The sequence below is a fragment of the Amblyomma maculatum genome, chromosome 1 (assembly GCF_055883805.1).
Source record: "Amblyomma maculatum isolate TAMU_Amacu chromosome 1, ASM5588380v1, whole genome shotgun sequence".
Taxonomy (NCBI): Eukaryota; Metazoa; Arthropoda; class Arachnida; order Ixodida; family Ixodidae; genus Amblyomma; species Amblyomma maculatum.
In genome coordinates, this window is record NC_139344.1 from 326,981,474 (window position 1) to 326,996,704 (window position 15,231).

The window sequence follows — 15,231 nt, forward strand, 5'->3', positions numbered from 1 at the left end:
CCCGTTGTTCTTGTCATAGGCTACACGTCCCGTCCACTTCTCAGAACTTATATTTGCGACTGAATCTACAGTTTGTAGAAGTTTTGTTGAACAATCGAAGCATTCAGAACATCACCGTGAGAGTTTTCCTATCGGATTTCTGAAGCAGGCCCACGTAAAGCTGAAGTGTGGTTTGCAGTAACAAGTCTAACACATGGACTCCGCATAGGGGCTTCCGTTTGAATTAAAATGAACCATGTTTCAAGATAAAAAAACATGGTACGAACAGTACGTGCACGCAGATTTCACAGCTCCGCTCGTTAACACACACACACACAGCGAAATGGGGTTCGCCCTCAAGGCAGCTTTACGAAGCTGGAAAGGGACTGTTTTCTCGCAGAATCTAACCGTTGTGAAGTGCGCAGATCAGGAACAGTCGGTCGAGAAGCGATGCTCCCTCCAGGATATACGCAAGGCGCAAGAACATCAAGAGAAGGGCTCAGTCAGGTTGTAGTCACTGACGGCGCTTTTTCGCATTACACCGCTCCACTCCTGCTACAATTGGGCGAAAAGCCTGTGCGCGCACTTCGCCAAATTTGAATAACGCGTTTTCTACAGAGCAGCCGTGACAACACAGAACGCCCACCATTAAACGCTTTGGGAGCTTGGAACCGCTGCAGATTCCTGTCAACTGCTGTGGCGCATTACTTATTCGACTTGCAAGACATTTTTGTACGCTGCTTCATTCAGCCTTTAAACAGAGGGGATGCGACCAGAGAGGTTACGGAGAAATTGTCATTATTCACGTCTTTCCCATCGTGAAAAAAAACCTTAGGCGTGGTGAAAGTGAACTCGCGTGAGGCACGCCGCGTTAGATGACCATTGTGCGAATCTTTTCCAATATATCAGATTTGGATAAATGGTGCTTGGTAAACAGTCTATCTACTGCACATCCGCTGCATTAGACTCCACTTCCTAAAAGCCGCAGCGAACAAACAAACAAAAAAAACAATAAAGTGGCGCCGGACGATGAGTTGGAAAAACGCACAGAATCACAAACAATAAGATCACAGAATTCAACCCGTAAGAAGTACTACCAAAGTGTCACGAATTATTAGAATATAGTGAAATCGGGGTTACTGAATTTTGACGAACGCGAGGAATTCTGAATGATAGACAACGGGACTATCAACCTGACAACTGGCACCAGCTGCAACTATGTCAAGAACCGACGCATTCTATTCAAAGCAAGAGAGAGATAGACAGAAACAGCGTACGGTTATAAGATGAGGGAAGAACAATAATTTGGGTCGAGCATGCTACTTTTTTTTTCCTCAACGCCAGGCCTTTTTCTTCGAACAGCCCGCACGAATTAGTGGATAGCTCAAAGAAGCGGCTCTGTTTACTAGTAGCGACTGAATACGCTCACCAGCGATTTGAGTTTTCTTTCTGCAGCGAGAAGTGAGAAACCGCGAAGAGCAAGAACACAAAAATGGAAATCTAGAAGCCCCGTAGGAGCTCCGTAATGTCGTGATCACCTCACCGTCTCGAGATGCCGGAACGATTGCTCCGCGGGAGCTATTTGCATCCGCAAGTGCATCGGAGCTGAATCACGAGAGCACAGCACCCTCGCAGCGCCACGAATTCCCCGCATCGCGTACGACTCCTCATATGAATCGCAAAACCGCGCGGTGTTTGAAAGCAACCGGTCCTGCGGCGGACTTCCCCGAAAAGTTGGAAACTACGGGACTATGAAGTGCGTGGACGTACCCACCAGACTATAACCGGGAAACACAAGGCCAAGAATTTTTGCTCCCGATTTAAATTCAACTCCCGCATCGATACCCCCCTTTACGCTTTTTTTTTTTATTTTTTTTTGCTACAACGCAAGATTTACTAAAAAAAGTCCGAAATGCGCGGAGTAGTCTAAACGGTCGCTGACAAAGGTATTGAAAGTTGAACGACAAAATATATTCAAGGGTCACATATTTAGACATTAAATCCTCGAACCAAATTATCTGCATTACGATACTGTTCGACACGCGATGCCAAGCGCGGCAGCGACCGCTAAATGTAAAGCGTACGCGAACAGCGCTGTAGGAAAATCCGCAGTACTCACCGATCAACCACGTTCAAATCCGGGCTGCTTCTCTGTAGACTTCACGCGGCGCTTGACAGCCGCTGCCACAAGATCACCAACACCGACCGACGAACTCGTTATTCGTCGTCGCAGCGCAGACGGGGCAGGTTTGCACAGTGCCGTTCGTTCAGTGACGAACCACAACAGCCACTTCGCACAAGAAGCAACACGTACCGGTGCCGAGAGCACGGAAAATCCCGACAGAAAAATATCCGGCACAAGTGAGGATCGCACAAAACACGGGGAATCCAATAGGTATCGAGGCGGTAAGTGGGCAGAATCCGGGGAGGGGTCTATCTTTTTTTCACCAAGTGTCTCCGTCCGAAAGAGGGAGACGGGCCGCGCAGTCTACAGAGCACGTCCACAGACAGGAACACTGAGAACACCCAACCGTACTCGGCAGGCGCCGGCGAGGAACTGATGAGTTCGCTGGCGGCCGGCTGCCAGCTCGCTGCGTCTGCCGAGCGCTGAGCAGTCGGAGAGGAGGCGCTTTCCCTAGGCGTCTACTCTCCAGATTCCCTAGTAGCAAAACCAGTTTCCCCAGATTACGAACTTGGCTCTTCGGGGTCCCTAGATGATACCTAGGATTGGTTCCGGCTGGACGCTGAAGGCTGGGCGGGGATTTTAGCGCTGTTTCTTTTTTTATTTTTTATTTTTTATGTGCGACGCTCTTTTTTTTATTTTTTCCGGTACTCCGCTTTCCGCTTTTTTTTCGAATGAGCTGAGGCTGGGGCCAGCGAGGCTTGATAAAAAACAAAAGCAGCAAACAATCGGGCTGTCTTGAGAGAAAGAAAGAGCTCCTCTTCATGGTTCAGGGTAGGCCGCCGTGTATTTTCTGCCGTGTCGGGGCATAATGGAAAATAAGGCCCTTCGAAAACTAGTTTCGACGGGAAAATGATTTTGCGTGTTTGCGCGAATCGGCAGAAAGCAGAAAGGCGCAGTCGTCAGCTGTAGCAAGAGCGTATCGCTACGTTTACTTTTTTTCGATCGTTGTTTATGCGAGCGCGTCGGAAGTAACGGCAACGTCTCTCGAAGCTGGCTTAAAGATCAAGTTTATTTTTTGGTGCGGGAAATAATGCGTGCGAAGAGTGAATATCGACGACTTCAACCTTGTTTCCTCACTTCCCTGTAAACGGCCCCTCAATGACGGAACACATATGAGATGCGCATTTCTAAGAATAATTTGTAGTAAAATTCTTTCGAGACTACGTAAAGAAAAAAAAAAAGAAAAAAAAAGAAAAGTCGGGCTGCATCACGTTGTCTTCAAAACAGACGGCGCACCAAGCGAATACAAGTGCAAATTGCTTTCAGGTTTCGATTCTTTTAGAAGTGTTTAAAATGCTCGGAGGTACATACAGACCACACACACACACACACATATATATATATATATATATATATATATATATATATATATATATATATATATATATATATATATATATATATATATATATATATATGTCGAGTGCAATCGTCTAATGTATATAGCGCCAATAAAGGCAAACCTTCTCCGCTCAGTGGTGTTTTTGCTTACGTGTTTGCACTTTTGCTCACACGTTTAAATTTTTATGAGCTTTTATATCTTTTATACTTCTATAATGATTTTTAAACTTGGTTTATTAAAAAACGAAGCACTAATTTTAATGCATTTCATTCTTGCCGAAGTGGGAGGCTCGGCAAGAAGCAAATAAGAATGGGCGATGGGCGAAGTATTTAAACCAATAAGACGAACTGCAGGAGTAAGGAAAAAGAGCGCGCTTACGGACAGTCCAACCTTGGCACCTTTGGCCATGCGCGGCTAAACGATTTTAGCCCTGCTGTGACGTCTGAAAGATAACTAGTACCTACCATCTCGCACTGCAAGGGCAGGGCGCCTAACATCAAATTAAATGTAGCTAAGAACCGAAGGTCTCAGGGGTTCTGCGACCACTAAAGAGCGACTATAAACGGATAAACGGACACTAAAGTTGAAACACTTCCTATAAATTAGCTTTTATGAATCGCACGTTCGCTTTTAGAAATGCTCCTTAGAAGTGCTCGTAGCACTCACAGCTGACGCAATTACGAGGCGGTGCTGTGGGCAAGTATCGGCTTGTCCAGGCATGAACGCGGGCCATTAGCTTCGGAGTGCAAGTCAGAAGATAGTGGGAGGGAGGGGGGTAGCACGGACGTCGTCCGTAAAAGACAAACTTCGTCATGCTCAGACTCGTATATCGAGATTTCCCAACGCTGCGAAGAGGCGACCAGGCGGGCGCGATTGAGGGCCCCATGTCCAGCGAGCAACTCCGCTGACTCTGTCTGTACTGGAGGGCACCAAATGCTTGGGAGCGTCAGCGAACGATACAATGTAGAAGTATTACTGACAGCCAAAGAATTCCCACCAGTGCAGTTACAGCGCTTGGCTTCTATTCTCCAAGCATCTGACATCGACTTACCCGGTTTGATGTCCATATGTTTGTTTGGACGTCAGTTTTAGCGCTGAGGAAATCATTGCAAGATACTTTTAAGAAAACTTTCGATGCGCAGCAAAATCTTTCTTTCAAGTTTGTCCTTTGCTCGCATCGCACAGTTGTGACTTCCATAGAAAAACAATAGGGTCTATTATGGGGCCGCTTAACACACCTGAGAGGGCACGGTAGCCCTGTATTCGGGATATACTGCGCACGAATGGGAGTCGATGAAAACAGAGACATATGCGGAACACAATTTCAGGGACTGAGAGTTAAACACTGGGATCGATGTTCGGCTGCGACGGTGGCGTATAGTGGTCCAATGCAGTGACCAGCGAAGTTGATCTGTGAGCGCCGCCCCAGGTACAAAACGAGTTATAAGCTGATTTCAGGTCAAGATTAGCCAGGCAGCCATTGCGAAATCGGTGAGTAAAACTAAGAGCGCTTCGCACTAAAAAATCTACGACTACAAGCTACTATTACCCTATTTATTGCTAAAGTGAAATTTTGCGATACGCGAAAAACTTGCGCCGATAAAAGTTCGCGGTTGCAAAATTCGCTTATCCTGAATTTCTTGTCATGAGGCATGTCGTTTACAAAAAATAAATAAAAATAAAACGGCGGTCAAACATACCGTTCTTTTAATTACCAAGTCTATACACCCGCTGTTGACCTTACCTTTTCTTATTTATTTAGGCTTCATCTAAATGCAGATCCCAACCGGGATTCGAACAAACTCACGCGGTAGTATCCTAGCCGCCAAGGAACCGAGGCCGGTTTGAACGAAACCGGTCTAACTTTTGAGTCGCAGCAAGTAGTAGGATCACGTAATACGTTGTAAAGGATGAAATCTGCTGGTACCCGTCTTCTCGCTTAGTGAGGAGGGCTCAACGTTATCAACAGCGCAAGAGTTAGGCACCTAACTTAACAGGCCCCCTATCTTTAGCGTGTTTCTCTGAGCCTTTTAAGTTCTCGGAATGGCTTACTTTCGTAAACGACGAAAGCAGCAATTTACAGAAGTTGTGCAGGTATCTTACTCGCCAGCACACGAAGCAGCCGGCTACCGAGCATCTTCTGTTTTTACAGCGGCGTATCGACTTTCGAATGGCTTTGCGCAGGGGCTGACTATAGCCAAGCAATAGCTACCTCGGAGCGAAAAGACACTATGTTTCTATTGCCGGCATAAATACGCATGATCAGCAAGAGTCTCCGAATGCCGAAAGTACTGGTTATGGAGATTCCAGGCTCTATTCGGACGCAAAATGTTTACAATGTGACAATGTGTGTGCGTGTTTTTTTTTTTTTTTTTTTTTTTTTTTTTTTTTTTTTTTTTTTTTTTTTTTTTTTACGTGTACGCATAATAAAGCGGCATGCCCTGACTCGCGTTCTTCTCCGCAGAATGAAGAGTAGTATTTATGTCCTCGTGTGACTGTGTGGTTCCCCTTCCAAACCAAACACTCATGCACAGTCTCCGTGTTTGCACGATTACAGGCCGACATACCCGCGTCTTTCGCCTCTTATCCCTATAAATTTGCTCAGATGGGGAAGAAATATTTTCACTGCATCCCTTTCATCATTTTCATGCGCTGCAGTGAAAATAGCGTGCAGATAAGTGGGCATCATAGGTTCTGACATACAACTACAGCTGCCATCATTTCAGTACTCTTCGCTACTCTTAATTCCCTCTATTTGCGTACTTAGTTTCGCGTCGAGCCGTAGTAACGAAATCGCCAGCAGAATGAGTTTTCACGACTGTTATGTCGCTTAAGCGTCGTGTAAACCCATTCTTTCAACTTCCTCTCGCGAGTAAAAAGTGCAGGCGAATTGTACTCGCGTAAATACGGAACACGCAACAGTGCAATGCAGTCGGAACCCGTACATACCCAGGAAGGCATATATTCAAGAACTCGGTAAGTGTTTAAGGAAGGGAGGAGTAGGAGGGAGAGAGAGAGAGAACAGGATTAAGTCCGGCATGGAGCATGGATGGAGCCATGCATTAAGTTTCCGAGAGAGCGCAGCGAAAAGCATAGAAGGGGGAGAAGTTGCAGTGCGTTAATTCGACGCAAATCGCCCTCCGAGTCGAGTACATTGCGTGGGCGGCTGGCGACCGCGCCTTGAGAGCAGGGCTCTGAACGTGCGGCTTTCCCTCCCAAACAGAGCAGCGCATGCACACACACAACTCACAGAAGTGGCGAACAGGCGCCTCTCGCTTCCGAAGCCCGTCGCCTCGCAGTGCAAATCGTTTTGCACCCATCGTTGCGTGCGGGGCCGTGTAAAAAGGGGTGCCGCCCGGGAAGTGGCTGGTCCCTGCCGCCTCGGTCTCTGGCTGAGCCAAGGAGAAACAGGATCCGATAGCGTTTCTGCTATTCATTAGACACAGGAGGTGGTTTGTGCAGCTCGTTTGCTTTGTGCTCTCTATACACCAAGGACTGTTCCGCCTGAAACATGGTTTTGTTGCAATGCGAATGAAGCAAAAACTGAATACAAGTACATTTCATCCGTTACCAACCCTGTGAGAAGCAGACACCAAGTGCGTTACATTTCAGTGCCGCGCACAGGCTAGGCATCCTTACAAAATATCATAAATCACACTTGTTTCTCCCGAGTGCCAGCGCACAAACACAGAAGAAGCCGCAATTAAAGTATGGTTCACGTTTCAAACTGCGCCGGTAGCACAGTCACTAGGAAAGTCGCAATACAGTGTTGCATTGCCAAAGGAGAGGAGCCTGGGACTGTGAGCAAAAATTATCTCACGGCAGATTAACGATTTTAATACACTTTTCACCTGAGCTACGCACTCACGATGTATTACACGCAACCAGTGGCGTCGGCATGTCTCAATTTGTCGGTGACGGGCCGGATTCACTTAAGCCTTTGATATATCTCGGAGAGACAGCAGGTGTGGATGCCAAGAGAAAAGGGAAAACACTTTTTTTTTTTTTTTTTTTTTTTTTTTTTTTTTTTTTTTTTACTGCTAACGCATGGCGCTCTCAGCTGGCAGATATTATCCGTTGCAATAAAGACAAGGTCCAGTAATCTGTATCAGGACTTTACGCTAAGTAAGCAACAATTGTTCCTGAGCGGGCTTAATAACTACACTATCACAAGCATCCTTGGTCCAGGCTGTTAGTAACAGTGTTTCTTCACTTCACTTGAGGTATTGCTTGAAATGGTATCGGCTGACTTGCGATTGAAAAATGCGTCCGAAGTCCGGCGCTTAGGTATACGTTTTTATTTGTATAAATAGGAAATTAAATGGCATGACTGCTAAAGCAAAGTCGCACCTGGTCGACAATGATGACGGGTAAGAGAACAAAAAATTGACCCTGCCCCGCCGTGGTGATGCAGTAGTAGGGAACTCGACTACTGTGCCCAAGGATGCGGGATCCCGGCCGCGGTGGCCGCTTTTCGATGGAGGCGAAAACTAAGGCATCCGTGTGCTGTGCGATGTCAGTGCACGTTAAAGAACCACAGGTGGTCGAAATTTCCGGAGCCCTCCACTACGGCGTCTCTCATAGCCTGAGTTGCTTTGGTACGTTGAACCCCATAAACCATAGCAAACAAAATCGACTCTGAGGAATTACAGAGAGGTTCCCTACGGATTTCAAACGAGTAAATAAATACAAGTTACGCAAAGTAGTTACGTACAGGTAGCTTCCTTACTAACTTGTTCAGATAGACTAGAAAGCTGTCGCTGCATAGCTACATTGCTTGTCATCTCCTAAAGGGGACGATATACTGAAGGGGAGGAGGATGCGGCGGTGTGGCGTGTGTACACCGACGATCGCGTCGTCCACGCTATGTGGCATAGCGGCCTGAGACCCCGCGGTGGCGTCGTTCGCGTCGCGCCGTGCTCTTTCAACGAAGCGTGGTGTCGCAAATTCATCTCCGCCGCCAAGCGAGAGAAAGACGTCGCGTCGCCTTTCTTTGCATATCGCACTGCCTTCGCGCGAAACAGAGCCGTCGCGGACGAGCTGCCGACCCCTCAGATCAAGAAGCCACGTCGGAACAACTTGTGCTTGCTTCCCCTCTCCCTCACGAACGCCTACAAACTATCTCCCTTCTCTTTAACACATACAAACACACAAAACTCGCGGTGCAGCTCCTCGGCTCTGTTTGGACTGGCGGGAGAGTTGGCTCGGCGCCGCGAGCGTGATGGTCCGCCCAAGCCGTCGCTCCTGTCTTCTGTCTCTCTCTCTCTCTCGTGGTGCATGACACATCGTGAACCAGGGCGGAGGAGGCAGCCAAAGAAATGCGACTGTTTATTCGGTCGCTCATTACAAAAGCGCCGCCCATCCGAACCACGTCCCTCTCCGCTGTGTCTGCACACAAACGCACACTGCGGCGGCAGCAACGGTGGACCCGGATGCTGCTCAAGGAGCAAGAGTCGTCGTCTCTACTGCGGCAAAGACAACGCAGGCAGGCACAGCTGGCGAGATGCGTCTCTCTTGCGCCAGTGTGCGGTGCGCGCCAGCTGCGATTCGTACCCGAACCCCTCAGACGCGGCCCCCACCGAATATAAGCAAGGGAAGCCATTCTGCTCCGGCTGTGTTTATACGACATATACGTGGGGAAGCTGTGCGATGCAGCCATATCGCTCTTCGAGCAGCAAGCAGTCTTCTTCTCTTTCAGCTAAGACAGACCCCAGGCGTTATGTTGCCTGTGTCTGAGTTACGGTGTGCTGATGGGGTGAGGGGGCCTCGGCTGTTGTCATTTGAGTTCGCTTACACCGCTTTAGGGTTCTGCCGAGAGGAATCGTACGAGGTGCGAGTTCATGTTGTGCGGAAACTTGCTTTGTTAATAGTTTTCTGCCGGGCCGTCTTAAAGTATACAATCTATGTTCGGCCTTGCAAAGGCGAAATGAAAGCAACTAGTACGATACCGCGGCCTCCTCGAGCGCGTTCGCCTTGATCAAACCCTCATGCGCCAGCCACATTCTTCTGGCAGTGATTGCTTCGCACTCGTAACTTCCACTCCGTTTCAAGTTCTGAGATGGAGTAAATGCTCCGGAAGAACTTTTAGTGGCATTGCAGTAGAAGTTGCGAGAGCGAAGGAGAAAGGTGGAAGCAGGTATTATCAGTAGGATTATGCGCAAGCCTCCGGCTTCTAAATTCGCCTATTTTGGGCTACACTAATATTTTGTAAAATAATAAACCCCAGCCTGCACCCCTTTTGTATTAGCGCAGCAGATGAACACTTTTTTGAGCTGCTGTGTCTTCCTGAAGACAAACTAAAGTTGTGTTTGGGATTGTTGGTCTGTTTGCGTTGGTGCGGGAAGCAGCGCGGAAGACGGTGTCGAACGACCAACAGAACAGCGTCTGTCCCGTCTTGCCTTCGTTCGTACTCGCCTTTCCGCACTGCGTCCCAAGCCGTGGCTCAACAGGCTTACAGTGGGATAAAACTCAACCACGTAGTGACAAATGCGCCTAAAAGGGGGCCCTAGAACCGACGGTGCCTCTCTACTGCCACGGCGTCGACGCTGTGGTGGCCAACTCCTCACATCGACTTGTGCGGCATAGCAGGCAGTCCGCACAGGTGCAAGGAGACCAACCGCGGCATCATCGCAGTAGATCGACTCCATTGGCACGGCGGCCTTATTTGAGACCCGTTTTGGTCTACGCTTTTATTTCGTATCAGGATCCTGTACTTGACACGTGAGAACAATAACCTCGCTAAATAAAGCAGCCAAAGTCATGCTGGTATGCAGTCTGAGCTGTGTCTTTCAAGGCGCCGGTGAGTCTCGTTGGTACCCATGGCACCTTGGAATCGCAACCATTGCTTGGCGGTAAGCACGTGTCGACTATGTTTGCCGCCGTATGTGACCGCACACACAGCTCCGGTTCGCTTCGTGTCGGATGTACAAATGCAGTAGAGGCAACAGGAGGCTACCCTTGTAACGGCGACCAGCCCAAGGTGCCGGCGGCGTAGGAATGACGAAAGCATCGCCAGCTCCGCGGTGGGGTCGGTTTACTATAACCCGCCGGCTGTAAAAACATACCTACCTCTGAAGAGGAGACCTGTTATTGTGCGCCAGAGGATGAACGAGCACGTCGAGAACACGATCTTCCGTTTCGCAGCGTGGGAAACCCTGTTCGACTGTGGTAGGGTGATGGTGTGCGTCTACGTACAGCGCCATACCTGCAGGAATGCAGGGCGGGCCTCTATGGTGCCGTGTGTAATAAAATGGCAATTTGTGCTCTTCGACTGGTGCGTGTCCAAAGGTAACTGGTCATCTGCTAGGGACCTAGGGACATTCTACAGGGGGCATTATTCTGAAATATCTATGCATATATGTAGACATAAATTCATTCCAATTCGCCTACGAGACTTGCTTGCCTATATGGTTCCTTACGCCTCGTTGGTCTTCGGTATATATTACGTCGGCTCCGACCCTACGCCCGGCGTCAGGACTGCAGCTTCCACTGCAGCGCCAGTTTGCTTGCGTTTGTTTCAGCCATGGGCGTGTCCTAGTTTAACGTCAGATAGAAACAACAAACCCATAGCCAAGCCGATCATTGTGTAACAGATATGTCACTGCCGCTTTCTTCCTGTGAGACGGGCAAATTGTGCTTTAAAATTATGACTACACTACCTTTTTCCTTCAAGTCCTATGTATATAGGATTTCGAATAATTTCGAAATGCCGGCAATTTTGAGCGCACAATTCTACCTCACTACATGAGATTTTTCATGTATCGTCCTCAAGGAAATGGAGCCGTCGCGGCCAAGTCTTGAGGTACTGATCTACATCTGTTTAGCAATACAACCTTCCTATGACAGAAATGCGTAATATGACAATTTCTTCAGTCTGATGTGCTTAAGAGGCTCGTACTTGCAAAAAAAAAAAAAAAAAAAAAAAAAAAAAAAAAAAAAAAAAAAACGGTGAAACCGTATTTCAGTTGCACCGTATTTTTTGTTGATCAAACCAGTTCATACGCAGGAACACAATGTCATATCAGTTGACATGAATCCCCTTCCTTCTCCACTCCCTTATTTCCTCCCGCTTACCGATCTACCTAGTTTTTCGTCTTTTTCAAGAATTCATAAGAAAAAGCGGTCAGATGAAGCTCACAAACAATGGTTGCCTGAAATCACTTGTTTAATAAGTTTTATTTCCTTTTGGTCTAGCACTACAAAATGAACGAGGTGCTTAAATTTTACGGAAGCCGTCTAGTCTGCGACAACATCGACCCTTGTGTTTCGCCACTGCATCGGCTTCGAGCTCAGAATGTTTGCATCCAGTTTGCACGTAAGATGTACCTCATCGTCAGGAGCGCGCATGTGGTCGATAAAAAGTAACTTTATCGCGCAACATGACTCACTTCGAGTTTCCGTTGCAAGAGGTGCGGCAGCTTTTTTTCCTGTACAGGGGGCCGTTGTCACATTCACATCATCCGCCCGAGCTGATGTGCGCTCGCGCGTAACTCGGAAGAAACAGGCGTGCCCGGAGACCTACTATACGCATTAAGTCGTGCCCCCCTGTATACACCCCACTATACTCGTGGACTCTGAGTGGTGGCGTCACGAACGCTTGCCCTTATACAAACGTTGTGTTGCAGGAAAGGCATAAAAGCGCGTCCTGAAAACGGAGACACGAAAACGATGAATGAGAGGAAAGGGGGAAGAAACGGATACATTATTAGATCTATAAAAAAAAAAAAAAAAAAAAAAAAAACTTCCACACGCGTTGCCACCGTGGGCGATGGCGAAAAGAATATTACAAAGCCCTTAATGTTGTACAGGCGGACACTGAATCGCGCCTTTGCAAGAGAGTGAGGTGAAAAGATAGACCCGAAGTAAAAGAGAAAAGATATGAAAAAAAAAAAAATATTTCACACTTTATTTCTTTTGTTACGAGAATGGCACGCAAACGGTGTGCGCGCGCGACGCGTGACATCGCCATCAGCGGGAGGCGAAATGACGCCCTACTGCATTTTTATTTTCTTCTCCGACACCGCACGGGCTATTGCTCGGCTGCCGCTGCGTGCCTGTGCGCTCCCGTCGCCGTCACTGCCGCTGCTTTCGGGTACGGTGGAAAAACGCGAAGTCTATGCCTCCCGCTCGGAAAACCGTGGAAATGAAACTCGCGTGCAGCAACGTTAGCGCAACCAAGTTCTGTGCATTAACTCACAAGGCGATGCATGATTCAAATGAGGACAACGTCTCTAGGGGAAAAGTATGTCAAGCAAAGAGCGAGCAGTTGTTCACATTTAACAGTACGTGGTTAGCTGTGGCGATGGATTGAGCTCAGGTCGAACTGTGCATACTGTAGAAGAGCGCTCTTTTGCAGCAGCTGCTGTGCAGCAAAGCCGAACATCCCTGTACTACTTCCTTGCGCCGATATCCAATGGACCCCCGGGGTGTACAGGCCCTGTAATTTCATTGATGTTTGCTGCAGCTCGCATTGTCACGCGGGCATGGTCATGGACCATTCGTAATGTTGTCTGGGCAGACTTGTTGCCGCTGGCTATCCGGTTAGCTCACCGTCCAAGAAATAAAGTCCGTCATGTCAAAGAAGTGCTGTTTTGTGAATCACTCATCTTTGACACAAGGCACTGGAGAAAGAATGCTTGACCAAAGATGCTTTCTCTCAGCCACCAGCTGCCAGCCAGCCGCTCTAGTTGCAGCTGTGTTAGTTAAACATAAAAAAGGGGTGAACTTTATTGAAACCATCGAATTTCAGATCACCGTAACACCTTTTTTTCTCGTGGTCCAGTATATCACACCATGTCCAATACGCAAGTTCATGCTATCATTTTTGTTCGCCATAAAATCTGTGCATGAATAAGTAAGTCATGATAGGATACAAGGCAAGAACCGATCAGAACAGCATCCCTTGAGCACTACGTACGCAGCTTAACCAACACAGCAAGGTGCTGACCCGCCAACCAGTCACTGAAGAAGCAGAAGCAAAGTATAAGATTATGCTCCTCTCTCCTTTTATTGATTTAGCTAAAAACTTAAAAAGCAACAAAAGCTGCCCCGATGCGTTCTGCATATAGCCAATACGTCAAAAAAGTAAATCGCTAATTATTTGGCACAGAAGGGAGGGATAAGACACCTGTCGATTGGTGCTGTCCTTAAGCTGTTACTAATCATGACGTCTGACGGTCTGATATCTCAGCTCACTCCATTATGATGTTATCAATGTTAGCGATGTTCCCACTTCCGAGTTCCTGCTACGTCCCGTGTGATGCCAGCCGACTGGAAAAGCTGCATCCCATTGCCTACGCCTGGTCGTCCCCCGCTGCAGCGAATTCGAACGCGAGGGTAAGAAAAAGAGGCGGTGACGCTGGGGCCGCAGCTGCCCGGCTAATGGTTTCACTCGTGTTGCTTCCCAAGTCGAGCGGCACGCGGCCAGAAAAGAAACTGGCATCATCAAAACGTCGCTTATGGTCTCGCTTTTCGAGAATGAGTTTTTCTCAGGGAATGGCTGATACCCCTCCCCCTTGCTCGCACTCATATCTACGTCCTAGCTTTCTGCTTGGTCTTTCTGTCAGACTGTGTTTCGCGTCACGGCTACATGGCCGAGGATGCTCCAGTTTTTCTTTTCTTCCCTGTTCTTTCTTTTTTCCTCAGAAGAGAAGAACCAAGACCGAATTTGGACGATGGTCGGGTGTCGTGCCGAGTGTTGCTCGGGGCGGGAAGCCGATCAGAGAAATGTGTTGCGGTAGAACTGCGGGGTTAATCTGTCATGCCTGCCTGGAGATTCATTTATTCCCTCACCAAAGTAATAAATAAAAATAAGCTTTTCTCCTAGGCTGGATCTTTTATGCACAAGGAACGCGTGCCAAAAAAAAAAAAAAAAAGCTGTACTTAGAGAATGGCGGGGCACGGCCCGGTACCTTTTGAAGCGAGTAACTTTACAGCAGCGCAGAGGCGCGTTGATGCGTGCGCCATGAACCACAACTAATGTCAAAGTCGGGCAGCAGCGTTTAGATGCTTCCAGTATAATACCGCATGTGTTGGTCGGTAGCTCTCACTGAATAGTACACCAGAGACGTATACCGAAAAGACGGGAAACTCACATCAGTACCGGCGGAATACCATTGTCGAAGGCCATTTGCTACTGGAGCCGACGCATGAACTCTCAGGCGTGACAGAAAAATAAACCTAAAATAACAGAGAGAGAGGTGGTTGAGAAGAAAAGGCCTCATTTCCAGTCATCGCTGCTCTCTAAAAGCAGGAAATCCGTCTGTTTCCCGGGAACAGTGAAACGCCGCGACAGCAAGGAGTTGTTATGATCAAGATGCAGTGGTGCCGAATCATGCATAGATGATTATGCACGACCTCTCTTGGTAAGATCTATCCACAAAGTCAGGTGTTGATTCCGAAGCAGCTCAATACTGCTGAGTCGGCTGTGCTTCCTCCATGTTTCGAGTACAATGGTCCTGCATGGTCTAAATCCCCGCTGAAACCGAACTATGGGATTACGCGACGGAGGTAGGAGCACAGCATGTTTTTTCTCACAACTCAAAGGGGAAAAAAAAGGAAAAACGCTATCAATAAGCCACTGACCGCAGGGCAGCTGACACGCAGATACTCGACTTTACACGTAACAGATGCGGGTGAGATCCGCCGGCGAGCCCGAAGAAGCTTGCGATGCGCCCGGGGCTGGAAACGTCGAGTGCGTATACGGCCCGAAATAGGATGACAGTGC

At 48.0% G+C, this 15,231-nt stretch overlaps 1 protein-coding gene across 3 annotated transcripts in view; it reads right to left on the bottom strand.

The window, feature by feature from the left end:
• LOC146207370 (plexin-B-like) overlaps positions 1-15,231 on the bottom strand; it is a 207,152-nt gene that overhangs the window by 136,128 nt on the left and 55,793 nt on the right. For 2 of the 3 annotated variants that reach the window (XM_084586988.1, XM_084586976.1), the window contains exon 1: positions 2,099-2,564. The exons of the other annotated variant lie outside the window; for it this stretch is intronic. The gene's annotated coding sequence lies outside the window, so the exon portion shown is untranslated. Of the gene's footprint in view, positions 1-2,098; positions 2,565-15,231 lie in introns of those variants that run through there. 3 annotated transcript variants of the gene reach the window in all.